This window comes from Lissotriton helveticus, chromosome 10 (assembly GCF_964261635.1).
Source record: "Lissotriton helveticus chromosome 10, aLisHel1.1, whole genome shotgun sequence".
Classification (NCBI taxonomy): domain Eukaryota; kingdom Metazoa; phylum Chordata; class Amphibia; order Caudata; family Salamandridae; genus Lissotriton; species Lissotriton helveticus.
In genome coordinates, this window is record NC_136071.1 from 1,057,575,742 (window position 1) to 1,057,589,541 (window position 13,800).

The window sequence follows — 13,800 nt, forward strand, 5'->3', positions numbered from 1 at the left end:
TGTCTTTTTGAAAAATAAATATTAGTGAGTAATGGTTAAATATTTAAATATATGTATTAGTGTTTCACTTTGTGTATAAGTGGCTGCATGGGTTGGTGAGAAGCTACATGTGTATGTATATGGGTTATTAGATGTTTTTCTTAGTATCAGTATAAGTGTTTGTATGGTTTGGTGGGGGTATTACTTAGCATATAGATGCATGAATGACTGAGTCTCTCTTTGTATGTGTTTTGAAGACACCATATGTGCAGGACTGTATGGGTGGATGATTGTGTATATGTGTATGTTACTGAGTGAATGAGTGTCTCACTAGTTTCTTTATCAGTAACTACATAAGTTTAAATCTAGTATATGTGAATATTATTGTATATAAGTGAGTATATATGAGAGTAAGAGATTATAAGAGTTCCTATTTAAATTAGTATGTGTTTCTATAAGTGATTGTTTAAGAGAGTAAGTATGTGTAAGTTTCCTTAGAAGTAAGGTGGTAGTGTGTGTATAGCTTTATATGCAAATAAATAGATGTTCAATAGTTTATTTGCATGTGTGAGTATGTGTGAGAGTATCTTTTGGATGACTGTCGGTGTGTAACAGGATGTATAGGTGTATCACTACATATAATGAGTGAGTATATGTATGAGTGTCTATATAGAACTGTTGGTCAATGAGTGGATGTGTATATAGATGGTGGAATTATTGAATTGGTTGTTGTAACTGGTATGGATATCTCCATTTTTTTGAAAATGTAAGTTTCTATTTTTGAATATGTGTTTCAAGGGTTACATTACAGTGAAAGGAGGTCTGTCACTGTGTCACAAGGATGGTCTCATCAGTGATGTCATGAGTGATGTCACTGACCATGTCATGAGTGATGTAATATGTGACGTCATCAGCAGTGCATTGCACGCGCAAGTTATAGTGAGTCCAACTAACTATAACGTGGGAATTTCAATGGTTTTATGCGAGTAAAACTTCCAGCTAACTATAACTGGTGTAAAACCTATGGTTTTTTCGGTGAATTTCATATGTTTTTTAAATGCTACTTCGTAACTATAACGTGTGTAAAACCTATGGTTTTTTCAGTGAATTTCATAGGTTTTTTAAATGCTACTTCCTAACTATAACGTGTGTAAAACCTATGGTTTTTTCAGTGAATTTCATAGGTTTTTTAAAGGCTACTCCTTAACTATAAACTGTTTATAAGTTATATTTTTTCATTATATTTCTTAGCTTTTATTAATTGCGAAATATGAAATATTTTTTTAATGTATTCGATACTTTTATTATAGATTTTCGGGAAATGCTTTCATAGTATTACAAAGTTTTCTTAACTGTCAGAATTGCTTAGGAACTCCTTGCAAGTCTCAAAAGCTTTACAAAGTCTTTACGTTACGTTCATTTCACCGTTTACAGACTTGTCAGATGTTAAAAAACGTACCGAGGTGCGCGACAGAATGCGCGCACCCCGGTGTTTTGAAATAATAAAAAAAAGTTTGATACTTTATCGGCATTGTTCTTGTGACCCCATATGAAGGTATTTAATATTTGATAATGTATACCTTTCCTCCTTTTCACATTTTAAAACTTCATTAAATTAGACCGATACTTCTAATTCACGTACGTGTCCGGATTCCGTCACCGCGTATACGTCCTAATACGCGCATGTCAAATCATGTGACTTGAAAAGAACACTTCCTATTGGTTCATAGTAGTTTCTATTCCGCAATTTTCCAGAAACCACCAACTTCCCTCACTATCTATTTGGCGCTGAAGGGAGAACAACCTTTTTCATATTTCCGGACACTTTGCTGAAATGGCGGCCGCAGGCAATTCTTCTTCGGAATCTGAAGGAAATGGTTATCTTCCTTTAAAAAAAAAAGGAATCTTTTATTTGGCAATTTTTTACCTTTCCACAAGGTCAAGAAAAAGTAAATGCTCCGAAAGTAACGTGCACAATTTGTGGCTCCGTACTTTCCAGAGGAAATCCAACCCAAAAATATTCTTTTTCAATTCATACTATGAAGAGGCATATGAGCCAAGTGCACCCTGTTCAATATGTACAGGCAGCGACAAGAGCTCTGGCCACAGAACTGCCACCATCTCAGGCCAGTACTTCCTCGACCAGACGACCTACATCTCCATCGACTGAACAGATGGAGTTGAAACCATTTTTAAATGAAGTGCATATAAAATGCAACAAGTGCAAAGGATTAATTGTGTACGGGGAGCAAAGCGTCATTCTTATTGAAAGAAGATTTAATCAGCATAAAATGTTCGAATGCATCTAATTTTTTTACAACTTCAAATGTTCCTGTTTTACAGTTCAAAAATTTGGTTCCTGTTTCACAAATTTTAAAGAATGAAAAACTTTTTAAAAAAAAAACAAAAAAAACCCAGTTCTTTTCAGAACTACCTCATTGTGCCAAAAAGAGCTCTATTCATAAGCTAAATTATTGCCGCATTTTAGGAACAATAATTAAAGAATGCGGCAAAACTTGGGACATATCATGAAGACGTGATAATTTCACTTCGCTTTAATCGGCATAACGCTGTTAAAAAAGCGCCGATAATCGCCTTCATAATATGAGCCATATTATCAAGGATGGACGATACAATATCGCCGCTTCTATCGACAGGAAACTGACGATAAACCGGCGATAATGGACTTGATAATATGCTGTATGAAATTCCTAGCGTAGCCCATATTACATGTTTTCGCATCTTAAATGGGCTTTGATAGGATTTCCATAGGGCAAATTATTAAACCCATTATCGCCGCTTTATCGCCAATTTCCTGTCGATAAAAGCGGCGAAAATGTATCGACTGTCCATTATAATATGCCCCTATGTTTTTCAAAATTCAAATTAAAACATATGTTATATGCCTTTATATCTAACATGACGTTGGGGCAGCTGTGCGCAGTACAAATCCACGTAACATAACGTTCGACTGCAATTTATGAAGCATATTATGGACGCCGTTTTCGCCCCTATATCGGCAACTTCCTGCCGTTCAAGGCAGCGTTAAACTCTTTTGAATCTTTGTAAATATTCTTCAACATCTTTATGAAACGTGATAACACCGCCTGCGGTAAAAGCACTTTGCATTTGTGCCGCACAGACAGTTAATGACATGCATAGTAGGGGTATGGTAAACTACAATCAAAACCTGTTTAAAGGCGAAAATACTATCTCGTACACGGCTCCTGTTAGGAAAACAGTTTAAATAAACTTGTTTATCGTACGAGTGCCACGGGCAGCTGTGACGAAGCGTTTGGCAGCATTAACGTGGAGGTGTGGAAAATAAAACTAAATCAACCCACTCTCGTATTTACAAAGCACACATTAGTGCATAAAAGCAACGCTTGTTTTCACGCAGCAATATTAAGTGCCGCAGACTGTTACAGGGGTACTATCACATATGTATTCAAATTACGTTAAGACTGCCTCTTTTGTAATTCTCTGCTAACATGCACTCTCATGACTAGAAGTGAAATCATAGTCCTTCTTCTATTTTCATTTTATGTTCCGTTTTTTGCCTTTAGCAATCTACTTACCGTATACAACTAGCAAAAATTATCACTATGTTGGCTTACTTCCAATAATTTTTCGTAGACCAGCGGCGATCTTTAATGCTTAGGAGTGATACAATTATCAAAGTTTAATTCTAAAACTAGTGATTCCCAAACTGTGCACCGCGGCTCAGCAGTCCGCCGTAATGAGGTGCCAAAAGCACGGCGCACACTAGGATGGCTAATTCCACAGACGTCACTACTCTGTTATGTGTAACTGTATCCATCTCAGAAAGCTGCGCGCTCCTCCCCTGTGATAACGCTGACAGTCCATCCTGAAACGGCCTTGAATTATACTGCAGCAGGAGCACCCGTCCCACGCATTGGAATTCTCAAAGGAGCTTTCTGCCTCAATAAATAGAAGACATTGTTTTAGATAAAAAAAGTAAAACTACCATCAAGGCTTATTATGAAACAGTGTCTTTAAAAAAGTTTGTAAAAGAAAATTATTAAATCAGAATAACGTTCTTTCATTATCTCATAAATTTTAAACAGCACTCTTTTTATTAACATATTCAACAATACCATGGTTACTGCTTATGTACATAAAGGAAGTAGGACCTAATCTCAAAGGCAATAGTGTTTGCTTGTTATTTGTGTGAAGGTATTTGCTAAACTACATATCTGCATGCAGTAAGACAAACAACATACCTCCAGTCGAGCACCACACTATACTACACGCATATTTGTAGTTTAGGTGCTTTAATCTGCCTACACAATAACATCCAACACCTCCTTTGAAAACACTCCTTCCTTTTTTAAAACAGTGCTGAAAGTCAGGGGCGGATTACCAAGGCGGACATTCGGGCATGGCCCGAAAGGCCAGTGCCTCAGTGGGCCGTTTTTTTCTCCCCTGCCCCAGTCCACACAGAGTGCACTTGGAAAGGGGAGAAAAAAAAAGCCGACCCACAGAGTACACGGAGACAGACAGCGAAAATAAAAGCAGCCTCTCTGTGCGGCTGAACACCCCTGCCCTACCAAGCAATAAAGCTAAGGCTGGGCTGGGGAGGAATGATTGTTTCCAAGAATCGACCTCCCTGGGGGCTAGGTGTTTCTCAGGCTTTTGAGCCATTTTCACCTCAGCCCCCCTGGGGCTCATGCAGCCCATGCAGCAAGTATCTAAAGTAAACAAAAGTAAAAGGTAGCATACAGTGTGATACCAACAAAAACTGAAGTGTGCAAGTAACAAAAGAGTACCATACATAAGTACAAGGATAATACTACAGTAAATGGTAAAGACTTAATCTGCCAGAACACACTGGGATGGCACTTCCCATGCACCAGCTTCACCTCAACCTCCCCCTGCCTACCTGGCTGTGTTTTGTGGTCCCCTGCTAGGACATTTTCCCGAGGCCTGTAGGACTGATTAATTACCTAATTGCAGGGGCCTTGCCTCTCTTCAAGTGCTCCTAAGCTGAAGGCCTGGAAAGGACTAAGTAGGTTAGTAATAGCAGCGGCTATTCTACTTTTCAGTTGCTCCTGTGCTGAACGGCTAAAATAATTTTGTGACAGAAAGGGGCCTTGCTATTTTTTTTAGTTGCTCAGCATGTTCCCATTAGCACCTTGGCCCTGTGTCCTATAGAAGAACAGTGTCCTCCCACTTTCATGTTTTGTATGTGCAAATGATGTTTCATGAAAGGGCACACCCCTTGAATATGGACCACACCCATTAAATATGGACCACGCCTCTTGAATGTGGACCACTTTTTTTGCTCAGGGGCAACTATTTGATTTTGATCATTTTCAAATATAGCACAAATATGTTCCAAAGTGGGTAAAAACAGATAGTAATGTTAGCAACTGTTTGCAGTCACTTACATCTTGCAATGTTAACTTTCTATGTCAATTATATTAAATTTCACAGACAAACAAAGCAAATCCCAACATACTCATTATCTATCATTAGTTGTCACTAACTGCTGTTAGCATCAGCTACATACTAATAAGAAAATTTTATCTGCACTATCTTGCCTTTTAAAATCAAAAATGCAGAATAAAATTCCTTTGATAATTTCCTGAAAAGGTCTGTAACACATATCATTTACCTGCAATATTTTCACACATCCGCATTAGTGAACTGACTGACTGAAATGTTGTTGATTTCTTAAATTAATTTTTTAGACGCTCCTTGTGACCGTGCAGCCAATCCTCCATGGAAATGCTTATATAAAACACAACACTAATATGACCATGATACTCAAAGAAATAACACAGGGTGTAAAAAGTATTTTTATTATTTATACTTACCTAAGAAATAGTAATAAAGAAAATATTGAAAAATTTGAAAAACATGGTATCTGTGAAAGAAAAGTAAAAATATGGTTATAGTGTTATTTCATTAAACAAAACAAAGTAGAAGTGATTGAAGCAGAAAGTGAAAGAAAAGAAGACTGAGGGACAGAAAGAGACCAAGACAGAATATTTTGAAAGAAATAAAAGCACTCAAACAATGACAGTCTAAAGGAAACTAAAGTGACAGCCAAAATGAGAGTATGATCAGTGATAATACACAAATCAAATAGTCTCTGAAATAAACAAACTAAGAGTACCTAAATATCTTAAAGAGATAGATAAAATAAAGAACCAACACTAAGAGAAAAAGAGTCAAAAAGGTAGAGTAACAGAAGATAAATAAAATACAAACAGACATGGAGTATAAGAGAGACATATAAACAAAAATAAAGTAGGGTGAGAAAGCTAAACTATAGATTTTAGATTGGAAATTGTTCATAAATAAAGAAAGCAGAGTAAGGGAACAAATTGTAAGGTACAGTAAGACAAACAAATTAAGATTCAGGAAACAATGCCAATAAAAGATCAATGAAGGTAACTCTCTGTAAAGCAACGTAAGTAAGAAACTGAAGACTAAGAAAGACTGAATAGAATACTAACAAAAAAGATGTAAAAGTAAAAGCATGAGTTAAAGAAAATAACCATATCTAAACACCATTATCAAAGGAAGAGGATGAAGAAAATTAGAGTAAGAGATAGGTACACGAAACTTTCAGATATGATTAGTTGTTCTTACCTTAAAAATATATCTGTGGAAGACAATAAAGAAATCTGTTATAATACATACTTCTAAATCCAATATAACAAAATATCCTAAACAACATATTTACTGGTTTATTTTTGCTGTCTTCAGATAAATTGATTTTCACTATAAACAGTGATTTCAATAGTAATCATCATGTAACAGCGGGAAAAAAAAACACAATCAAAATGATTGTATTTAAAAAAAACATAAAAGTTCTCTATACATACTATAAATACCTAGAAAAAACATGTCTTAAATGTTTTTCTCTAATTCGCAATTTCTTGAGTAAGCACACCACATATTCCACAATTATAAACTAACTAAAGTATACCAGTTACTTTTAAATACCGCTCCACAAATAACCGTGCAACTATGTTCTTAAAACATTTATCTCAAATCAACATTTTTATATCTCATTTTTTTCCACATAGCCAAATACTATGAGATAAGTCCTTATTTTTTTGAGTACCTCTCAACAAACTCGCGAGTAAGTATGCTCTAGAAACATTTATCTGTATTCCACATTTAGATATCTCATACATTTCCGCAAGGCGAAATGGTATGAGTTAATTCGTTTTTTTTACTACCTCTCCACAAACTTCCAAGTAAGTGTACTCTAAAAACATTTATCGTAAGTCAACATTTCCATATCTCATTGTTTTTCCATGTTGCCAAATAGTATAAGTTAATTCCAACATGTCCTGTACCAGAAACATTAAGGAAACCTTACCTGATGCTATCACTTTGGCACATAATAGTCTCATTTCCATATTTGAACACCCTTAATCACATCATATTTCTAAAGAACACATTTTCATATCTTTACAGTATTACTCTGACTCGACCAAGTAATTTCACTGAAATTTTGGCTGCAAAAATATCAAATAAGAATTTCTTAACTCAGAAGGCAAACGTTTCTTAAAACTTAATTGACTATCATTGCACAGCGTCCAACCAGTTGGACTCTTCAAATAAGCTACGTAATGTCCTGATGATATAGATGACCCTTCATGAAAAATAATTGCTACAGTTACAAATGTTCTTCTAGAAATAGATATTTGAGAAGCCACATAATTTTTAATTAAAGTTGACAATTTACTTCCATCAGCTCTGCATCGTTGAAGCATTAAAATAACATACTGTCCATATCTATGGATAAATAAGGTAGATAACATTTCTGAATTACATTGAGAACAGACCATGTTCTGATATGCATCTTTAACTAGTTCATTAAAGGACACTGTTTTACAATCTGGTAATGTTAAATATATAAATCTTTCTGTGTGTATGTCAGTACTACTTGTAAAAGAGCAATTATCGCAAATATGTTCCCATTTATAAGAAAGGCCAAATAGACTATCAATACCTACACCTTCTTCTTCCAAAACTGTAAGCATATACATAATAAATTCCTGACAATCTTGCTGAATATTCTGAGAAAATTGATTTAGTTCTGCACATATGTCTAAAACATTCCTTACTTCTGAAACACTTGCTACTTCACTATTACCACTAGTACATTTTTCAAACACAGAATTTAAAGAACAACAAAATGTTTGCTCCTGATTTTCTCTAATCTGTTCCTGTAACCTTATTAGAAAAAAAAACACATTAACCACTACATTTGCATAGCAGTTGACACCAGACCTATTTTCAAATTTAAATCCAACAATCTCTGTAGAACTAACGTTTTTCTGACTCTTATCAATGACAGTCTCATCTTTTTTTCTTCCTTTCTCTAATACTTCACTACATTGTTTCTCATTTCTCCTTTTCTGACCAACTATACTCTTTTTAATGAAAGGATATTGAGGTAAATTTGGAGCGTATTCTCTTCTTAACCTATTATACTCCTGTACACATTTTAAATCTGCACTGATCTTTGTCTCATCAAAATCAATTAGATAAAGCCCAGATAAAGTTGTAACTCGTGATAAAGCAACATATCCCATACCCTCTTTGAATACACTATTTCCAATATTTACCAAAGCACAATCTACACTTAAACCTTGCGATTTGTGAATAGTCACTGCATATGCCAAACAAATTGGAAATTGTTTCCGACGGACATACAAGTCTTTTACAAGTAAAAAACGACTTGAGCAGCGACTGATTAGTTGAACTTCCTCTATTTCATCAAATTTTATTCGTAAAAATTCAATCTCATCTCTATTTGGGTAATTTACAAAACTAACAACATTACCCATTGCTCCATTCACCAGACCTCTTTCTACAAGTACATTTCTCCGTAAAATAATCCGACAATTTAAACATACATACAGATTCTTCTCTAAACCAGCAGTTTTAGATATAGATGTCTGTAGACTATCCAATTTTAACTTTAATTTATCAGACAAAACAATAGTACTTCCTTCATACTCTATTTTATCTTTTGCTTCCAGTTTCTTAATTTCTTGATTTTCCAACTTCAACATTTTCTCATTGAAAACTGAGCATTCTTTTAGAGTTGGCATCAAGCATATAACTGACTTATCTTTTACCTCTTTACTATATATTTTCTCAGGTACATTATCTTCATTGGGAAACAACTTACATATTAATCGAGTTTGTAGAGCTTCTTTTGCATCTTCAGTTAGTCTTCCAATCCTTATATCTTGAAGAATCTCTCCATATTTAGTATCCTTTGCCTGTCGCATATTTTGAATCAGTTCAGTATATTTGAAATGCGACCATATATTTACATTTCCAATACTGCCAAGGCACTTTCTGGTGTCTTCATGTGTCACAGTTTCAAATACAGATTGTCCTTTTACAGGAGTAAGTTGCAGTAGATCTCCAAAAACTATGACATGTTTCCCTCCAAATAAAACATCATAGTAAGTTTTAAGTATCTGCTGCATTCTTAAATGTACGCAAGCAAGCATTAAATTGGATACCATGCTTACCTCATCAATAATAAGAAGTTTCATTTCTTTAAGAACTCTTGAAACTTCATAACAAGCATCTCCAGATAGCTTGTGATATTGTAATTTGTTTTCATGTTCAACTGGCAGCATTAATAAACGATGTAAAGTAATACCTTTAATATTATGTGCTGCCAATCCAGTTGGAGCTGTCACAACACAAGACAATGGTGACTGAGTTTTTTGCTCTAGATATGCAGTAATTCCTTTTATAAGAAAACCTTTCCCTGTACCAGCTTCTCCACTTACATATAGTTGAATAGGTTGAAATGACATACATGAGCATTCTTTTTTCTCATGACGAAAACCATGCTCAATGTGCTCTGTCACTTCCACATATATTTGTCTTTGCTCAAGATTAAATTCCTTCTCCAATTCTTATAAGTTTATTATATCCTCTTGAGCTTGCTCCATTGCTCTTTCCACCTCATCCATGGCAGTGGCTGCTTCATTTCGGATAATTGGTTCTCCCAGTGGATCCTGACTCAACGATGCTGAACTTTGTGTATCTTGTGAACTTTCTCTAGCAATCTCCGCTGCAATTGTTGCTTCTTGCTCTATTTCGTCGTTCAACATTTTCAGATAATTACTAAAAGCAGGACATTCTATACTACTTTTAGATGCGTTAAAAGAATCTTCATAACTTATAAACTCTCCAAGTAGTTCCTCTTCGGTACGCCATGGTTTAAAGAGTTGCAAAAGAGCTAAATAGTAAAATTCTCTTTTGTCTGGATTTTCGCAACTCAGTTTTCGGTGATTAATCAAATGTCCTTTTGTTTGTTTCACCAGACATCCTTCCTGTCCAATTACAGCGTACATACCTTTTTCAACATTCTCTCTAACATTCCTTTTAAAAGTGTATTTTTCAAGAACTTCATACAGACAAATATTTTCTAGCAGAGTACTTCTATTTGGATAGTATGTATCCAACATATTTGTTTTCAAAATGTCTGTACTGTTTGGTTCTTTCTGTGCTAAATATTCAATTTCTTGCACAGTTTTCAAAACACGGTTTCGTGTTCCTGCTAGACCTAAACTCAGCCACAGGATACTTCGAGATTTCGCATAAAGACTTGCTGATGATAATCGATCACAGAATTCATATGCTCCAATTTCTCGATGTGATAACATCTTCAAACTGTATGTATACAATATAATGCTTAGGCTCTTTTCATGAGAAATATCTTCCCACATCTCCTTCAGTTCCGTCTTTTCAGATTTTGTGATGTAAGACGTTACATATCGAGCCACAGCAATAGAGTTGTCCGCAACATATTGTATATTCATGTTAGCATTCCACATGGACAAAATGACAGGGTTGTAGTCATTTATATATTTGGACTCTTCTCCTCTTCTTAAATTATAAGTATTTTTGGGTGATCTTCTAGTGATGTTATGTCGCAAAGATGACATCAAATTATTCACTCTTCCTTTTGAAAGCACTGGTCGTGCAAATCCAAAACGACATTTTGTATAGAACTTATCCTTTGTTTTGAATTTTCGCAGACAATATTTCCCACAACGATGTCTTTGAAACCGTAACACTTTTCCTCTTAAGTCTTTATCACTTGTACTGTTAGGTATGTCACAAGTGGCATATTCCTCAATAAAAGACAGTACAGTTTCATCGGAGTCTTTTTCCAAATTTGGGAGCATCCTTGATCCATAGTAACATATGAATATGTGGAGCACCTTTAGCTTGATACTCTTTTCTCCAGAAGAAATCCAAAACTTCACCAAGCGGTGGATTCTTCTTGTTTGTAAGAAACGACATCATTGCTTCAAATTGATGATTAAAATATCGGCAAACATTAACCGGATCCAACGAACACAATTCTCCTGGTGTCTTGTAGTTTATATTTTCAATATTTACATTCGCCTCTCGAAGATAGTCAAGTAAATCTTCCCAGGCGTACTCTGCACAGCTTAGAGTTACAAACCATGTTGGTGCTCCCAAGTTTTGTAGCATGCATTTTTAATCTCCATGACGACGGTACCAATATTCATTAGTACCACGCTGACATGCCATTAAATTAATTAAATGAGAATCCAAAACACTATCTTTCTGTTGCACTTTATCCATGAAATCCTTTGCTGAAACATTATGCAGATGCACTCCACTTTTTAAGACATGGTTTACTGCATAAGAAAGACCAGATAAGTCACTCTCAAAGAGAAGATGAAACAAATATGGAATACATTGACGAAATCTGGGATCTTCTGCATATAACCTTGTAGTCCGGTACTCAGAAGCAGGAATCTGCATAGGTCGATCATCATATCGCGCACCTTCACCTGTTGGGAATAAGTGTGGGAAACAACGACCTTCCAAACTTTTTTCCCACACACTAATAGGACTTCCTTCTGCTTTTTTCATCTGAAATAACTCAATTGCATTCCCCATTGCTTCTTTGGAATGCAGTGGATGAACACTGTAATGTTCATAAATTTCTTCACTTCTGGACATGTCAACTTTTTCAATTTGTCCAATAGAATTTGAATTTGAATTTAAAATTATTTATTAAGCGCACGTTCACCAGCGGTTTCATGGCGCTGCAACTAGCAGATAACAGGGCAGGAATGGTAAAAACGAAGCTAAGGGAATTATAGACAAATCATTATTCTCTTCATCACTTACATCTTCTTGTTCTACATACACATTTTTATAGTATTTATTATTTTTAACTAAATACAACGTTGCCTTCTTCACTTTCCTAACATCCACTAAATCTTGCCAGATTTTCTTACTCTTTGTAGGTACACCATTAACTAGAATAACAAGAGCTTCCTCTTCTACATTTTCAATGCCAATTGTCTCTATATTTTTTTTTTAAATCAAGTGGCAAATATACAACTCTACCCTTTAATCCTCTTTGTAAATCTGTAGGATTTAATTTCCCAGTCTTAGGCTCCATACGAACAATAGCCTGAAAAGGATGTACACATTGAATCAAAATAGTCTCATAAGTATTTAAATTCTTCAGTTCCGATGGAATATTTATCAACTCAAGATTATTATGAACAGCTCTAGCAGGCATTTTATTTTCATTCAATTTATTATAACAATATTTACAAATACGTTGTTCAAAACCCAAATCAAAATAGTTTTCTACCAGCAAATAAGTCGCAAACTCTCTCCACTGAGTATTATCTTCATCTTCACTTTTTAAATATAAATCAACTAACCTAGTTTGACTTTTGTAATGAATGCGTCGACAACACACACAAGTTAAATTTGGTTTTTCACCTGCAATGACCTTAAATTTTGTTATTTCCTGATCAAATTCTTCAGTATTAAAGTGTCCAACATTTTCTAACACATTTCCTTCTCTAACTATATCAGTTTCTACATTCTCTTCATCTCGACCAAAATAACTTACCTCAATTTCTGCACAAATACTCTTCACATCTAATACACACCCATGCAAAATAGCACTATTTAACTCTTTAAGTTTAAGTGCTGGACTTTTTGCATAATACATATTTCTGACTAATTTTCTCATTTTGGTATGATGCACTGCTAACATCCTAAAGTGATGAAAAACACTCTGGCATATTTTTTTGGAAAGACAAGCCAAAGAATGTCCTTGCAAACCCATTTTTTCTCTCACTCTGCAACGATCTAATTCTTGCAACAGTACCATTTTTAAAAAAACTTTCCTTAGTGTACTTACGTAAGAAATTGCGAAAGAAATCAATTGAATCCTGTCGCACACTGCAAATACTCCTACAATTCCAACTATAAACAGGAGCATGAACACATCCCTGTAAAACTTCTCCACCTATTTCCCCTTCTGTATTTCTGACCTCAATTTTCTCTTTCTCAATAGGATAGCCATCCTTCACTTCATACGCTCGACCACTGGTGTCAACTGCATGCAACAAATCGTTACTTTGAAAGTAACTCTCTTCATTAAAAAATGGCTCAGAATTTGAAGTATGCATCCATTTACCAGAAAAGATTTTACAAAAATTAGTTCTATTTATGTGTCTCTTCCATTTACTCTTAGCTTTTAAAACTCTGATTGCCTTATTTAGTGTATTTATTCTTTTAAGCACTAAAATAAACAAATTTTTTTTCGTCTCGAACGCATCATCCACAACTTCCTCTATATATTTTTTTTCTTATAAAAAGCAGATTTCCTTTTTGAAACTTTTTCCTTTTGTAATAAATTTATAACAACTCTCTTATGAAACATACGTTTCCTTATTTCCGCAAACTGATTTGTACGTCTTTTACTGTACATATTTTCCTCACCACTCTTTT